Below are 14,465 nucleotides of genomic sequence, written 5' to 3'. Positions count from 1 at the left end.
TTAACTAAACGTTCTTAGTGGAGGTGTAAATTTATGAGGGGAGGAAAAAGCATTTGGGGTTTTTTTTAGTTTATAGCCTTTGTTTTCATGAGGTTGGAGTAAGAGTAGTTTGAATTCTTCCAAGTTGAAGCATGTGCAGAATTCTTTCAACCCCTCTATTCATCCTCTTGATGGAGAGAAAGTGAGACCATATGGCCTGCAACCCCATTCACAGTGGAAAGTCTCCTAGAGTGAATCAATAGGGAGTCCTTCTTTCTCGCTTTGCTGTCCTAAAGGACAGTCTAAATGACTCGCAGTCTCTAATATCAATATCTGCATCACAGCAGCTGGTCCTAAATGGAGCACTCTCCCTTGAGCCTTACCACTCCTTCTGTAATCCGCCCCCCCCCCCCCCGCCCCAGCTTGATTTGGTTTTAATTAGCACCAGAATATCTCCTCTTAATTTTTTGAAAGTTGCTAAAATAGCGTATTGAAATTTACTTTATCTTTTCAAAAATTCTGAGTCTCAGCACACGTTGGTGGCCACATACAGTCAGACATTTCCCATCTATTATTCCAGCATTTATAGTTTCATGGAGTCGCTAATGAAGTAGCCATTTGCTATATTTGCTTAGTCACCATAGCAACAGTGTTTTGGTTAGTGTATGCCTGGGTAGTTTCCTACAGCTTGACGTGATACGCAGCTAATAATGCTGATTTCTACTTAGAGGCAACTGAAATTTTGCAGAATGGAATTTTTAAATTTGCTGAATAGAAGTTGTTTGATCCCACTGGTGTATTCTGTTGGCACTCATCACGTAGTCATAGGATCATAGAAATTTTAATTTGGAAGAATGATTCATACTTGCAATATATATCACAGTGACTGGCTAGAGAAACATTGCTTCTATCACCATAAGCAGCTTATTTAATCCCTAACCTAAATATTTTTAGGAGTCAAAGGAATTGATCTGAAGGTTAGCAGTTGGGGCTGCTTGATAATCTTGGGTGCTTAGCTTTAAACTATTTTAAATAATTCTGGTTATAAGCCTTAAATTTATAGTATAACAAATATGAAAACTGGAAAGGACTTCTTGTCCCAATCATTTTTTCCCATCTTTTATTGTCTGATTTCTGTTAGGTCAGCCTCTTTGAACTACATTACTTCATTCATTTCCCCTTCTACACATCCACTTTAAGTTCCTTTAGTCACTACTTAAAGTAACAGTTACATAAATTTATTTTCATTTTTAAAATGTGTTTCCTTCAGGGGCGCCTGGGTGGCTCAGTCGGTTAAGTGTCCGACTTCAGCTCAAGTCACGATCTCGCAGTCCGTGAGTTCGAGCCCTGCCTCAGGCTCTGGGCTGATGGCTCAGAGCCTGGAGCCTGCTTCTGATTCTGTGTCTCCCTCTCTCTCTGCCCCCCCCCCCCCCATTCATGCTCTGTCTCTCTCCGTCACAAAAATAAATAAACGTTAAAAAAAAAATGTGTTTCCTTCAGAAATCACGTAGTATTAACTTGCACCTTACAGAAAATACACATTATCTAATATACGTTATTTGGAGAAAATAGTGTAGCTTGTTCGTGGTGATAGAGTTCATAGTTTCCAGAATCTGACTTAATCTTAAATGATGTAAAGATTGTTGCTGTACCATCTGTTATAAAAGATGTAAAGGCTCACTTAAACTACCAAGTTCATTTCACATCTAAATTGCTTTTATCAAACATACTCCATACTTTAACCCCTACTTCGTGTATGAATTAAACCCACAGACGCCTACTTCCCTTTAGTCATCTATAGTCTCATTTTGATATGTATAAAAATACAGCAAGCTCAGATCCTATTAATTTCTTTCTTGGCTCTAAATATTGAGCTGGGAGGAATATAACATGAGTGTGTTTTAAAATGTGTTCATCCAAATATGTATGTACATATATGTACATACCTACATATTTTTTCATTTGTTCCTGCCTAACACAGTGCTAGGAAACCAAAGTCATAGGATTGGTTGCCATTTGAGTGTGTTACCTTGGACTGTTCCATGGACACAGCTGGCTTTCAGATAGCAACACTAGAGGGAACTGGGGAAAACAGCTTGTATAGAACCATTACCACAAAGGAAAAAATAATATAGATAGGAGTTTATGATTTCTTACTGGTATTCATCCTCATCATCCTTTTACTGATATTCCCCCTCACCAAAGAGGTCTACCAAAGTGACATTTACAAAGATAAATTGCCCAGCTTATCATATCAAAAGAAGTGGATTTTGTGCATCACTCTCAAATAAGCATCATGGCCTGTGTAGTAATTTGTATCATCTCTGCATGTTGATGATGCAGAAAACGTTTTTATATATTTGTTTTGGGCCCATAATAGCAGTCGTTCTGTGACTAACCAGAGCTACATGAAGAATATCCTGATATCCCTAATATTTTGTGGGAATTATAGGCTATTAAATAGGTGACTATAAGATGAAGCTGCTTTCAAGTAGAGCTAACAGTGCAAATAAAATAACACACAGAGTCTAAATCCATAAAGCATCAGGACTGTTTTCACTCCCATGTTGTTTAGAAACCCTTTTCCTGTATGCAAGTGTGTTGTCTTTGTACTGAGACCAGTTACAAAAATCCTAGGTATAAACTGAACCGGGTGGTATTTTATGTATTTAGAAAAACCAGATTAAAACATTTCTATAATGCTTTCCTCCCTCTATTAATAGCAAGAAAAAATTTGTGTTATACTCATAAAATGATAGACTCGATTCTTAGTAAATCTGTCCATCGGTTTTATGTAAAAGAAAATTTGCATTATGGACAGGGAACTTTCTGTCTATTGTAGAATTCCCCACCAAATAATACCAAACCCGAATCCTATTTATCAGTCAGTGGATAAGCAGTTTGGGGAGCTTTCAAAATAGTAGATGGAGTTGAATGTCTACTTGAGAGGATGGCAACATGAACAGATAAAGTTGTGAAAAGAGAAAATCTTAGTGTAATAATTATTCCCAGCACTTTATCAAAATGGTGAACATAAAAGCGTTATTAGTTTTTCTGTTATGAAACGGAGTTGCTTTTATTATATTAATGGCAATTTCTAACAATTTTTCTTTTAGTTTTTTGTCTTTTTTTTTTTTTTTTTATATACAGGCCTCTGTAACTACTGCCTTTTTTTTTTAAAGCTTATTCATTTTATTTTTATTTTTTTTTTTATTAAAAAAAATTTTTTTTTTCAACGTTTATTTATTTTTGGGACAGAGAGAGACACAGCATGAACGGGGGAGGGGCAGAGAGAGAGGGAGACACAGAATCGGAAACAGGCTCCAGGTTCTGAGCCATCAGCCCAGAGCCTGACGCGGGGCTCGAACTCACGGACCGCGAGATCGTGACCTGGCTGAAGTCGGACGCTTAACCGACTGCGCCACCCAGGCGCCCCAAAGCTTATTCATTTTAAAAGAGAGAGCACACACATGTGCGTGAGCGGGGGTATGGGCAGAGGTTGGCGGGGAGAGAAGCCGAAGCAGGCTTCATGCTGTCTGCACAGAACCTAACGCAGGGCTCAGTCTCCTAAACCATGAGATCATGACCTGAGCTGAAATCAAGAGTTGGAGGCTTAACCATCTGAGCCACCCAGGTGCCCCTTTCTTTTAGTTTTTAAAGAATTTTATCCACAAAAGTAAAACCTATGTGAGACTTGAAGCTCTTAAAATCACACTGTAGCCTTAAATTAATAAATACATTTCAGTCTTTAGTGAAAAGAGAGAACTTTTGTATCCTATTAAATACTTTCTTTTTAAATATTTTCAATCAAGATGTGTGTGATGTGGAGCGCCTGGGTGGCTCAGTCAGTTAAGCATCCGACTTCAGCTCAGGTCATGGTCTCACGGTTTGTGAGTTCAAGCCCCGCATCAGGCTCTCTGCTGACAGCTCAGAGTCTGGAGCCTGCTTGGATTCTGTGTCTCCCTCTCTTCCTCTGCCTCTCCCCCGCTCACGCTGTGACTCTGTCTCTCAAAAATGAATAAATGTTAAAAAAAAAAAAAAAAGACGTGTATGATGTGATTCGAGAATATTCAAGGGCTTGACAGTTCCCTAGTATATCACACTGAACTGCCATGGTGACTGCCTGGCCTACAGCTCTCTCATCCAGTCATTCCTCTGAGTCATTCAACTCTGTACGTGGGGAATCTGCAGGGAAGCAGAAGGCTGAAGTCTGTTACTTAGCTGGTAGGGGGAGCCTTTAAGCAGCAGGATTCTCTAGAACTAGTACTTAGGCAAAACTCATGTTCTGTTTTCCTAAGTAATCTGGGAGAAGAAATAGATGGTGAAACCCGAGTTGCATGAGTAAAATGGTGGTGTCAAGAAGATTGCTAAATGCTAAATTAACCCACTGCATGCACAGAAGTGTATGAGGGTCATTATAGGTAAGTGTTGGGCACAGCATTCTTTCAGATATGAAAATCTAAATGAATCCTTAAGGGTTACAGGGTAGAAAGGGGCCTAAGTGTTATTGCTTAATATTTCCTGAAGCATTTGCCTCTTTGGTCATTGGGGTAAAATAATGTATTTGAAATAATAATCTCTAGATAGAAGATAGAAAACCAACTAAAAAGGTCAAGGAGGAAAAACAGGGACACTAGCCAAAGTAAAATAGACACAATGAAGGGAAGGTGAGGAATAAAACAGTTACTCCATGCATTTGTACCCACCTTGCAGTTTTTCTAAAGATGGCCCTGTCCTCTGGGAAGAAAATTATAAAACCTCCTTGAATCATATTTTAATATGATGAGGAAGACAGGGAAAGATAATTTTTGAGACTTAGTTTAAGAATGGTTATGAATTTTCTGTATAACTTAAAGCGATGTTCTGCTCAAATGTAGTTTTCTACTTTTGTTCAACTTAGATACATGTTCTAGTCACTACTGGTTGGAAGTCATATATGAGACATTGATTTGAGTGCCCTAAAGATGAAATCCAAAAATATTTGACTACATCTAATAATTCAGTGAATCTTAATAGTTTTTTTTTTAATGTTTTTATTTATTTTTGAGAGAGAGACAAAGCATGAGCAGGGGCAGAGAGAGAGAGAGAGACACAGAATCTGAAGCAGGCTCCAGGCTCTGAGCTTCAGCACAGAGCCCGACTGAGGGCTTGAACTCACGGACTGTGAGATCATGACCTGAGCTGAAGTCGGACACTTAACCAACTGAACCACCCAGGCGCCCCTAATTCAGTGAATTTTAAAAATCAGATGCATAGTTACCCAAAACTGTAAGCTACAATATTTTTATGTCTTTTGATGCTGTGGTTAGGTTATAATTAGTTTTTTATTTTTTTATTTTTATTTTTCAAACGTTTATTTCTTTTGAGAGAGAGAGAAAGAGAGAAAGAATCCCAAGCAGGCTCTGTGCTGTCAGCTCAGAGCCAGATGCAGGGCTCAAACTCAGGAAGCATGAGATCATGACCTGAGCTGAAGCCAAGAGTCAGATACTTAACTGACTGAGCCACCAAGCACTCCTAATTAGTTTTTTTAATTAGCACTTCTGTGAGCATTACATATGTTACCTGCAGCCGAATGGCATTTAGGAAGAAATTTTCTTATCCTTGAAAACATCAGAGGAGATCAAAGAAAGTGCTTTTAATCTGATGTAGCCAAATGTCTCCTATTAGAATAAATAAAGGATAAACACAGATTCCCTAAGTCTTGGCTTTAAATTCAAATTGGTAAATCATATAATTATTAAAAGTTGTCTTCAAATAACTCCCATACATTTCTGTTCAGTGTAGTTACTTGAGTAATAACAGTAATTACAATAATAGCTACCATGTACTGAATGCATACTGTGGCATGGCTATTCGAAGTGTTTTGTAAAGATTATCTCCCTTATTTCTGTTGTTATAATCCTCAGTTTTTCCCCACAAAGTCACAAAGGTGTCAAAGAGGTTGACTAACTTGTCCTAGCTCCGACCTGGTGGTAGGACTAGAACTTAAAATCAGAGTCTGGTTTCAGATCTTACCATATCATGCGTGGTATGGTACATTCTTTTTAAGCATTGTTCTAAGTGTTCTAAGCATTGTTCAAGGTCTTGCAAATGCCAAAGGTTTGATTTTATTCTCAAAAATTTTTTTAATGCAAGATATTTGTATGAATCTGAATACAAAAGATAGTTCTTTGTTGCTGTTTTGAATATTGAGTTATAAATATTAGTGGACCTTTTGATAGATAAGCTTTTGACCACACCCCTGGGAACTGTACCAAATTATTTAGGCTTTTTACGTTCACTGGAGTTGGAAGAAGGGAAATACAATGAAAAGTTTTGGGTTTTTTTAATGTTTATTTATTTTGAGAGAGAGAAAGAAAGAGATGCAGAGAGAGGGGGAGAGAGAAAATTGCAAGCTGGCTGCACGCTATCAGCACAGAGCCCAGTGTAGGGCTCCATCCCACAAACCATGAGATGCGACCTGAGCCAAGATCAAGAGTTGGATGCTTAACCAACTGAGCCACACAAGCGCCCCTAAAATGAAAAGTTCTTTTTAAAAAAAAAATTTTTTTTTAATGTTTATTTATTTCTGAGATAGAGACAGAGCATGAGCAGGGGAAGGGCAGAGAGAGAGGGAGACACAGAATCCGGAGCAGGCAGCATAGAGTCCAACGTGGGGCTCGAACTCACAAACCGTGAGATCATGACCTGAGCTGAAGTCGGTCACTCAACCGACTGAGCCACCCAGGCGCCCCTAAAATGAAAAGTTTGTCACTTACCATCCATTGAAGTTTAAGATAATTTCACTTCTGACATAGGAAGAGTAGCTAGTTTTTGATCTTGTATTGAGAAGTAATAAATGGTCCCTGCTTAGGTAACCTTTTCTTTTCCCCTCATATATTTCTACTTTTTGCCTGTACTAAAATAGTGACTAGAGTATATGATTAAAAGGAAAAGTATAAGCAGGGGCACCTGGGTGGCTCAGTCAGTTAAGCGCTGACTTTGGCTCGGGTCATGATCTTGTGGCTCGTGGGTTCAGGCCCTGCATCGGGCTCTGTGCTGAGAGCATGGAGCCTGGAGCCTGCTTTGGGTTCTGTGTCTCCGTCTCTCTGCCCCTCCCCCACTCGCACTCTGTGTGTGTCTTTCTCTCAAAAATAAATAATCATTAAAAAAAAAAAAGTATAAGTAGCAGAGGATTTCTCCCAATAAAAGCTATCCTCCCTTCTGTCCCCTCTTTCCTTTCTGCCTGCTTCCTGCTTCCCCATCACATGCTTAAATTGAAATCCAAACTTTCCACGGTGAAAAGAAATTTACTTTCATGAGATGGTATTAAAAAAGCATGCCTAACTTAGACTAAAGGAAAAGAAAAATTATAATGGATAAGTTGCAAGTGACCATAACTTATAATTATTTGAACAAAATCTTCAAGCAATGCAAACCTTAGACATCCTATTGTTTTCTAGACTCATAAGAAGTTGTTGTTGTTGTTGTTGTTGTTGTGTGCGCTGTCTTCCTGGCCCCCTTCCTACAACAGTTGGGGTGTCTTTTGTACTTGCATTCAACCAGAGCTCTGGTGACTTAGAAGTAATGCTACTGCTTAAGTTAAAGGTATCCCCTGGATGAACTTGCCTTCAAGTTTAAGATAATAAATATATTACATAAGGAAAGAATATGAAAGGATAAACTATGTAAGATAGTGGAAATGTTTTGGCAGGAGGCAAGATATTTATATTTTGGACTGTCGAGTGGAGACTTTGTACTGTTTAGCAGCGATAGATACTCTCTGAAATGCTGGTGACACACTCTTCCTGGAGCAGTGAAAATTTGATAATAGATTGACAGTCTTGTAGTGTTTCAGTGAAAAATAGAAATTAGGCAGTAATTTAGAAAACAAGAACAAGACCCTTACAAAATGTCTTCATTACACTAACAGTCGTTTATTTTACCTTACTCAACACATACCAAAAGCTTGTCAGTGACTGTTGTTTCTAACCAGAATCTAGGAGAAAACAAAGTCCAAGTGTGAGTCATCATTCCTTGAGGAGTGTAGGCCCCTTCTGAGTACCTTGCTAGCTAATGTAATGGACATATTTTGGGACATAGGATATTTTCTCAAATAGCTATAAACATTTTAAATTGGGACAGTATATGCTTATCAACTCGAAAAGACATCTGGGTTGTTTCATTATATTTAAGATGTAATTGTGATACAGGTGAAGAGCCCTGGACAAGGTATCATACATTCCCCCCTACCCCCCGCCCTGCTTCTGACAAACTGTATGATCATGGGTAAGTCACCATTATGCTGGGACTTAATTAGCGATTTGAATTCTTTTCTCGTGTAAAAGAATTCAACTCAGTGTTAAGCCTGTCATTTAGCAGGAGCGGTTAGGTTGAATCATATGAAATTGCTAGTTTTATAAAGAGCCGAAAACTGTCTAATTTCTGTATTGTTTAGGAGATATTTTTCGATTGTTAGTCTGCTTACTGGCTGGAATGCACTCCCTTAGCAACAATCTAGGAGAGCATCTCAGCCAGCTCACGGATTCTCCTTAGGATAGGGGCGTGGGATTGGAGGTGGAGGGAATGGCTGGTCCTTCAACAAAACTGGTGTCTTTATGCAAGTGGTTATTACTTGTGTCATGACTTTCCGGCTTCTAGTAAAGAATTCTTAATTCTTTGCTGCTGCTTTGCTTCCAGAAAGCAAACAAAACCCCTGGGATATAGATGTTTGAGGGCTGCTAACTAGTGGCCTGGTAGAGCTAGTATATGTGTTTTTTGGTATTGAGAGTTTTGTTTTCGTTTGGGGAGGGGAAGGGTTTGCCCTTTACAAAAATTGAATTAGTTGGCACTGTTTAATAAATGCTTTCACTTAAAAATCTGACTGCGTTTTCTTGAGTAATTGGAAGATCTGGTAATACTCTGCTTGTATTCCTACCGACTAACAAGTAAGTGCTAAGGACTTACTGCCCACTGAGGATGGAGCATGTGCTCTATTTCCAGTTCACCACAGCCCCTAGCTCTCACTGGTGCTTCCTACTCCACTGGACAAGCTCCTGTAGAGATTTGACTTTGTGATTCTCCAGTTGAACTTTCTGCCGTGATAGAAGTGTTCTGACTCTATGTTGTCCACTATGTAGGCCAACAGCCACATGTACCTATTAAGTGCTTAAAATGTGGTTGGTGTGCCTGGGGAGCTAAGTTTTAATTTAAATTAATTTAAATAATTGTATTTTGCTAGTGGCTACTATATTAGACAGTGTAAGTAGATATGGAGTGTCTGTTTCCTACAGAGTGAAAATTAAACCTATTAAGCCTATTCTCTTAAATGTCAGATCTAAATGTTAGATATATTCCTGCAAATCACATGATTTGACAACCAGATTACCATTCCTGATTGAATGCAGCCTAAAACTTTTATTCTCATCTTTTATCTTCTCACTTATTATTCAACACAATTATCCTGCAGGCCTATTCTAGGCCCTAGGAACACAAGGAAGGTTTGTGTTTTCATAAAGCTTACGAATAGTAAATATTTGTAAGGGACACTTAAATTATTTAATTTCATATTTACTCTCTTTAATCCTTTGAACAGCCCTGCCAGGTAACGATATAACTCCATTACTCTGGTCCTCCAAGAAGCTCTCCCTCTCCTATTCTCAGAATATTTAAAACTTCCTATAAGTGGACTGTGTTAAATGTCACCAGAACCTTTCATATTAGTAAATCAGCTCAGTGTGCACCTGGTTATTACCTCACCTGGGCTTTCTCCCAGCCTTCTGTTTGCCTGTTCCCAAGCTGGGCTTTCTTCTGAAACTTCCCTTTGGTTATCTGACTTTGGGCCAAATCTATGTGCTCTCGCTCATAGACGCTTCTGGTGCTCCACTGCTATTCCTGCTTCTCCTTGCCTTGAGATCTTTCTTTCTCTCACCCTGCAAATGTCAGCCTCCTTCTCCCCCCTTAGAGGCACTGTTTACCTCTTTCACTGCTTACTTTCTCCTTTTATTTTATTTTATTAAAAAAAATTTTTAATCTTTATTTTTGAGAGAGAGAGAGACAGAGTGTAAGCTGGGGAGGAACAGAGAGAGAGGGAGACACAGAATCCAAAGCAGGCTCCAGGCTCTGAGCCAACAGCAGAGTCCAATGTGGGGCTTGAACTCACAGACTGCGAGATCATGACCTGAACCAAAGTCGGATGCTCGACCGACTGAACCACCCCGGCACCCCTTACTTTCTCCTTTTAAAAATGAAATAAAAATCTTAGAAAATACACCTCCTTTTATGAAACCTGTCATTTTAAGAATAGCATAAGTTGCAATCAAATACAGCTGTAACACAAATGATTCCTACATTGGCAGCTGCTGGTGGAAACACTTGTTGTTCAGTGTTTGGGTTTTTTTTCCTTTTTTTTTTTGTAGTTGTTTAATTCTACAGTTGATAACCAGATTAGCCAAGGTGGTGTTACTTAGGGTTTTCCACTTAGTCATGAAAATAGTCTGCATGTATCAAATCAAGCATTAATGTGGGATTTCTTAATGTGGTTCTTGCCCTGCATGATCTAACTGTCCAATAATGGTGTCATTTCTTCATTTGCTTAACAAATATTTATTGTTACTTTAATAAGGGAAGCACTGTACTTCCCAAGGAGAGTGAATAGAAGATCTGTTGACTAAAATTTATAGACTTCTCTTCCCCAATCTGCCAGTGTTCATCTTTTAAATTATTTTGGAGATGCTTATGCTACTATTCTTATTTTTTTAACATGGATTTTATATTTCAGATATACACTAAATAATGTGAAAATCGATCCCCAGCATAGTACATAAATCTATATAAAGTATAATGAAGGAGATCTTTAAGTGATTTTGATAAGGGTGATTGATTATGGACCATGATTGTAGCCTAATGACTTGTGACATTAACTTAATAGGAGTCTTTTTTTCAGTGTTGAAAAGGAGCATGTGCTCGTGTATGTATGTGTGTGTGTGTGTGTGTGTGTGTGTGTGTGTGTGTGTGTGTGAGATTGGGCTTGTTGCAGGCAGGTTGATGAGTGTCAAGGAGAATTACTTATTTTGAACTAAACTCAACAAAATTTTAATTAGAGATTTTATTCTGCTATCTGGCCTTTAGGGAGACTGTATAGAAGGGACTGTATACTGTGAGGGACTATAAATTAACTGCTTGAAACCTGGAGTAAAAGAAAAAAAAGGATCTGAGTTCCAGTTCTATTTTTGCATACTATGAAGAAACAGTGAGATGGAGGTGATGTAGATAAAGCTTTTAACACTGTTTCCAGTGCGTAGTAAGCGCCTTTTAGGTGTTTATTATTACTTGTTATAGTTATTACTGTTTTGTTAGTATTTCAGCTCTTAGGTGATGTGGCCTTTGACCTTTTAATTTGATGGGAAGAAGTAAGAGATAAAACTGGCTCTTTAGCTAATAATTCCAGAAAGACTAGTAATTGAGCTAAGAATGGAAGTACTATATTCAAAATTGTCCTGAAGTGGTGATAGTAATTAGCACTAATAAGTATTTTTTTTAATGGTTTATAAAACAAAAGTAAAACAAGTCTGCCTGCATCTAAATGATCACAGGATATGCTTTTTCTGTTACAGTTTCTTTAAAATAACACCATATTTAAAATTTTCCTGAAAAAAGTTAACACCCATTTTTTTTAAGTCTCTAGGACATTGAAGCTCTTACTTTGCTCTCAGTCCAGCCCACAACCTCTGTGTGTACTTTGCTGTTCAGCCTTGCAAACCAAATATTTCCAAATTATGTTATTTTGTGCAAACCCAGATAAACCAAGACTTTGAAGGCATGTTGAGGTCCCTGGTGTTTAATTAAGTGCATTGTTCAGTGGTGAAATGGAGTTGCAAATTGTTTCAACACTTCATGAGATAATATTAGATGAATTTATTTATGTTAGGTAAAGAACCTGCCAACCTATTTTAAACTATTCAGGTTTATTAAAGTATTTTAAGACTTAGTTCTTTAAAAATATGTTATATTTTCAGTGTCTAGATTAACGTTTTGCGTCTTAAATCATAAGATACCCCCTTTTAATTAAAACCCTTGAAGTTGACATTTTAAATACATAATAGGAAGGTTAAGTTTTTATATGAGTTCTTTATTTTTAAAAAGTTAATTCACTGTTTTCCTTTCTATATTTAAGAGATGAAATACTTTGAGGATAAAAACGGCATGACCCTCTGTGGATGACAGCATTGGCTTTTAGAGCTGTTGCACTAGAATTGAAAGGAAAGTATGCCACCTGAACCTGAATCAGAATGCAGTGCCTGCAAATAAATTCAAGTGTAAGAGTATGACAGGAATAAGTTACCACTTATAAAGACACACTTACCTAAACAAACTGAAACCCCAAGGAATTTTCAAATTGTGAAGTAATGGGAACAATCATTTAATGTGGGAGGAAGGAGCTAGTACATGCCTCCCTCCTTGAATTTCTCATAAGATCAAATTATGGAGTGCAATGATTGAAACAGGGAAGACAATTTAGTGGCAGCATAACAGATAGATTACCATTTAACAGAGGTCAAACCCCTGAGAACTGATTCCGGTAAGGATAGGGCTAGGATTAGAACACAAAGGTTTTCAGAAACAGGCTGCTACTAGATTTTTTTACCCCCCCCCCCAAGGGGTAGTACATGCCTAGTTCTAACCCTTTGTAAACATCCCTACACCTGTCTTCAATCATTTTTTTCTCTTAGTCACTTCGAGACGTCTTCTCTGCTCGGAGGAGTCATTTCCACCCAGTCTTTTTGCCTCACCTCTTTTTCTTTTTTTTTTTTAAGGTTTATTTTTGAAGGAGAGAGAGACTGAGTGTGAACAGGGGAAGGGCAGAGAGAGAGTGAGACACAGAAACCAAAGCAGGCTCCGGGCTCTAGGCTCTGAGCTGTCAGCACAGAGCCTGACATGGGACTTGAACTCAAGAGCCATGAAATCATGACCTGAGCCGAAGTTGGATGCTCAACCGACTGAGCCACTCAAGTGCCCCTTGCCTCACCTCTCAAAAGCATGAGGAGTCCTGCTCTAGTTTACCCTCAAGTGCACACACTGGGGTTAATATTTACTTCATAGCATCATGCAATCAGCTGTCATAATACCAGTCCCCTGCTCCATTTTAGTACTGCAGTTAATGAGTTATAGGTAAGCATTTGTTCAATGCTGGTCTTCCACTGTAGTAAGTCTGTTCTTTACTGCAGCATTCCCAACCTCTAACCCGGTGCCTGGCAGAGATAGGCACCCAGTAAACACTTGCTGAGTGATTGCCAGCCAGAGGCTTCTACTAAAATCTGGTCATGGCACAGCTGCATGCTGTCAGATGCAGATGTGAGAGAATGTGGATAAAGCTGGAGAGATAAGCAGGGACTAGATCCCAGAGGGACATGAACTCCTATGAAGGAGCTGGTGCTTTGTCCAAGAGCAGTTGAGAGGCTACTGAAGGAATAGAAGTCCAAGTCCATCTTTGGGTGGACACCCCCCTTCTAGACTTCTAGCTAGTACTTTCTTCCTGGTTCATAGAAAGTATATTTGGCTCATGAAAAGCAAAGTAACATTGTATGTATGATTTATGGTTACATATACAGTAAGTTTCTAAAGATATTTCTAGAGTACTTTTCTTACGCTTCATAAAATAATCATTTTGGGGTGCTTGAGTGGCTCAGTGGGTTAAGCATCTGACTTTTGATCTCAGCTCAGGTCTTTTTTTGTTTTTTATTTTAGAGCACGCAAGTTGGGGAGAAGGGCAGAGGGAGAGAGAAGGAATCTTAAGCAGATTCCGTGCCCAGTGTGGAGACTGACACAGGGCTTGATCCCATGACCCTGGAATCATGACCTGAGCCAAAATCATGAGTCAGATGCTCAACTGACTGAGCCACCCAGGTACCCCTCAACTCAGGTCTTGATCCCAGTGTCATGAGTTCAAGCTCCACATTGGGCTCTATGCTCCATGCTGGGATTTATAAATAACTGGTAGAATTTAAATATGTGTGTTTGAACACAGGAATTACTATATCGAATTCGGGAATCACGGTAAAATCAAAACCTGTAATATTTATAACTTTTCCATTTAAAAAAGCAACTGGTACATATCTAAATTCCTCTGAGTAATTAGGTGTTACATACCTAAAACAGGCAGAAGCAAAGAAATAAAATAATAAGAATTTTATAAAAATAGGTACTTTTTATACTGTGAGTTGTGTTTTTAAAGATATTTTAAATGAAAATTATTTTTAGTTCCTGCTCTATTAAACAAGAGTATTTATTTAAAGTCATATGTTTATAGCTTTTCCCAAAAGTGGTATTTTGAGTTATGTTTTAATTTAGATGGAGGTCTGCATTCTATACCAGTGTTGTCAAAGAGAAGTTTCTTTGATGGCGAAATGTTCTATATCTTGCTGTCTAATAAAGCAATCATTAGACCTTAGTGTCAACATATTATCTTTCTATTTATCTTTATCTTTTATCGAGTGAATAGAATTTTG

General features: G+C 38.3%; 1 protein-coding gene across 1 annotated transcript in view; it reads left to right on the top strand.

Annotated features, from left to right (window-relative positions):
* Positions 1–14,465, top strand: part of GTF2F2 (general transcription factor IIF subunit 2) — a 155,282-nt gene that overhangs the window by 112,059 nt on the left and 28,758 nt on the right. The window lies entirely within an intron of this gene.

This window comes from Lynx rufus, unplaced genomic scaffold, assembly GCF_022079265.1.
Source record: "Lynx rufus isolate CCGP_SWC_20201006 ecotype Redwood Valley unplaced genomic scaffold, mLynRuf1.p SCAF_1, whole genome shotgun sequence".
Classification (NCBI taxonomy): domain Eukaryota; kingdom Metazoa; phylum Chordata; class Mammalia; order Carnivora; family Felidae; genus Lynx; species Lynx rufus.
Note: the sequence above shows the minus strand (reverse complement) of the source record. Positions and strands in the feature narration are given on the sequence as shown.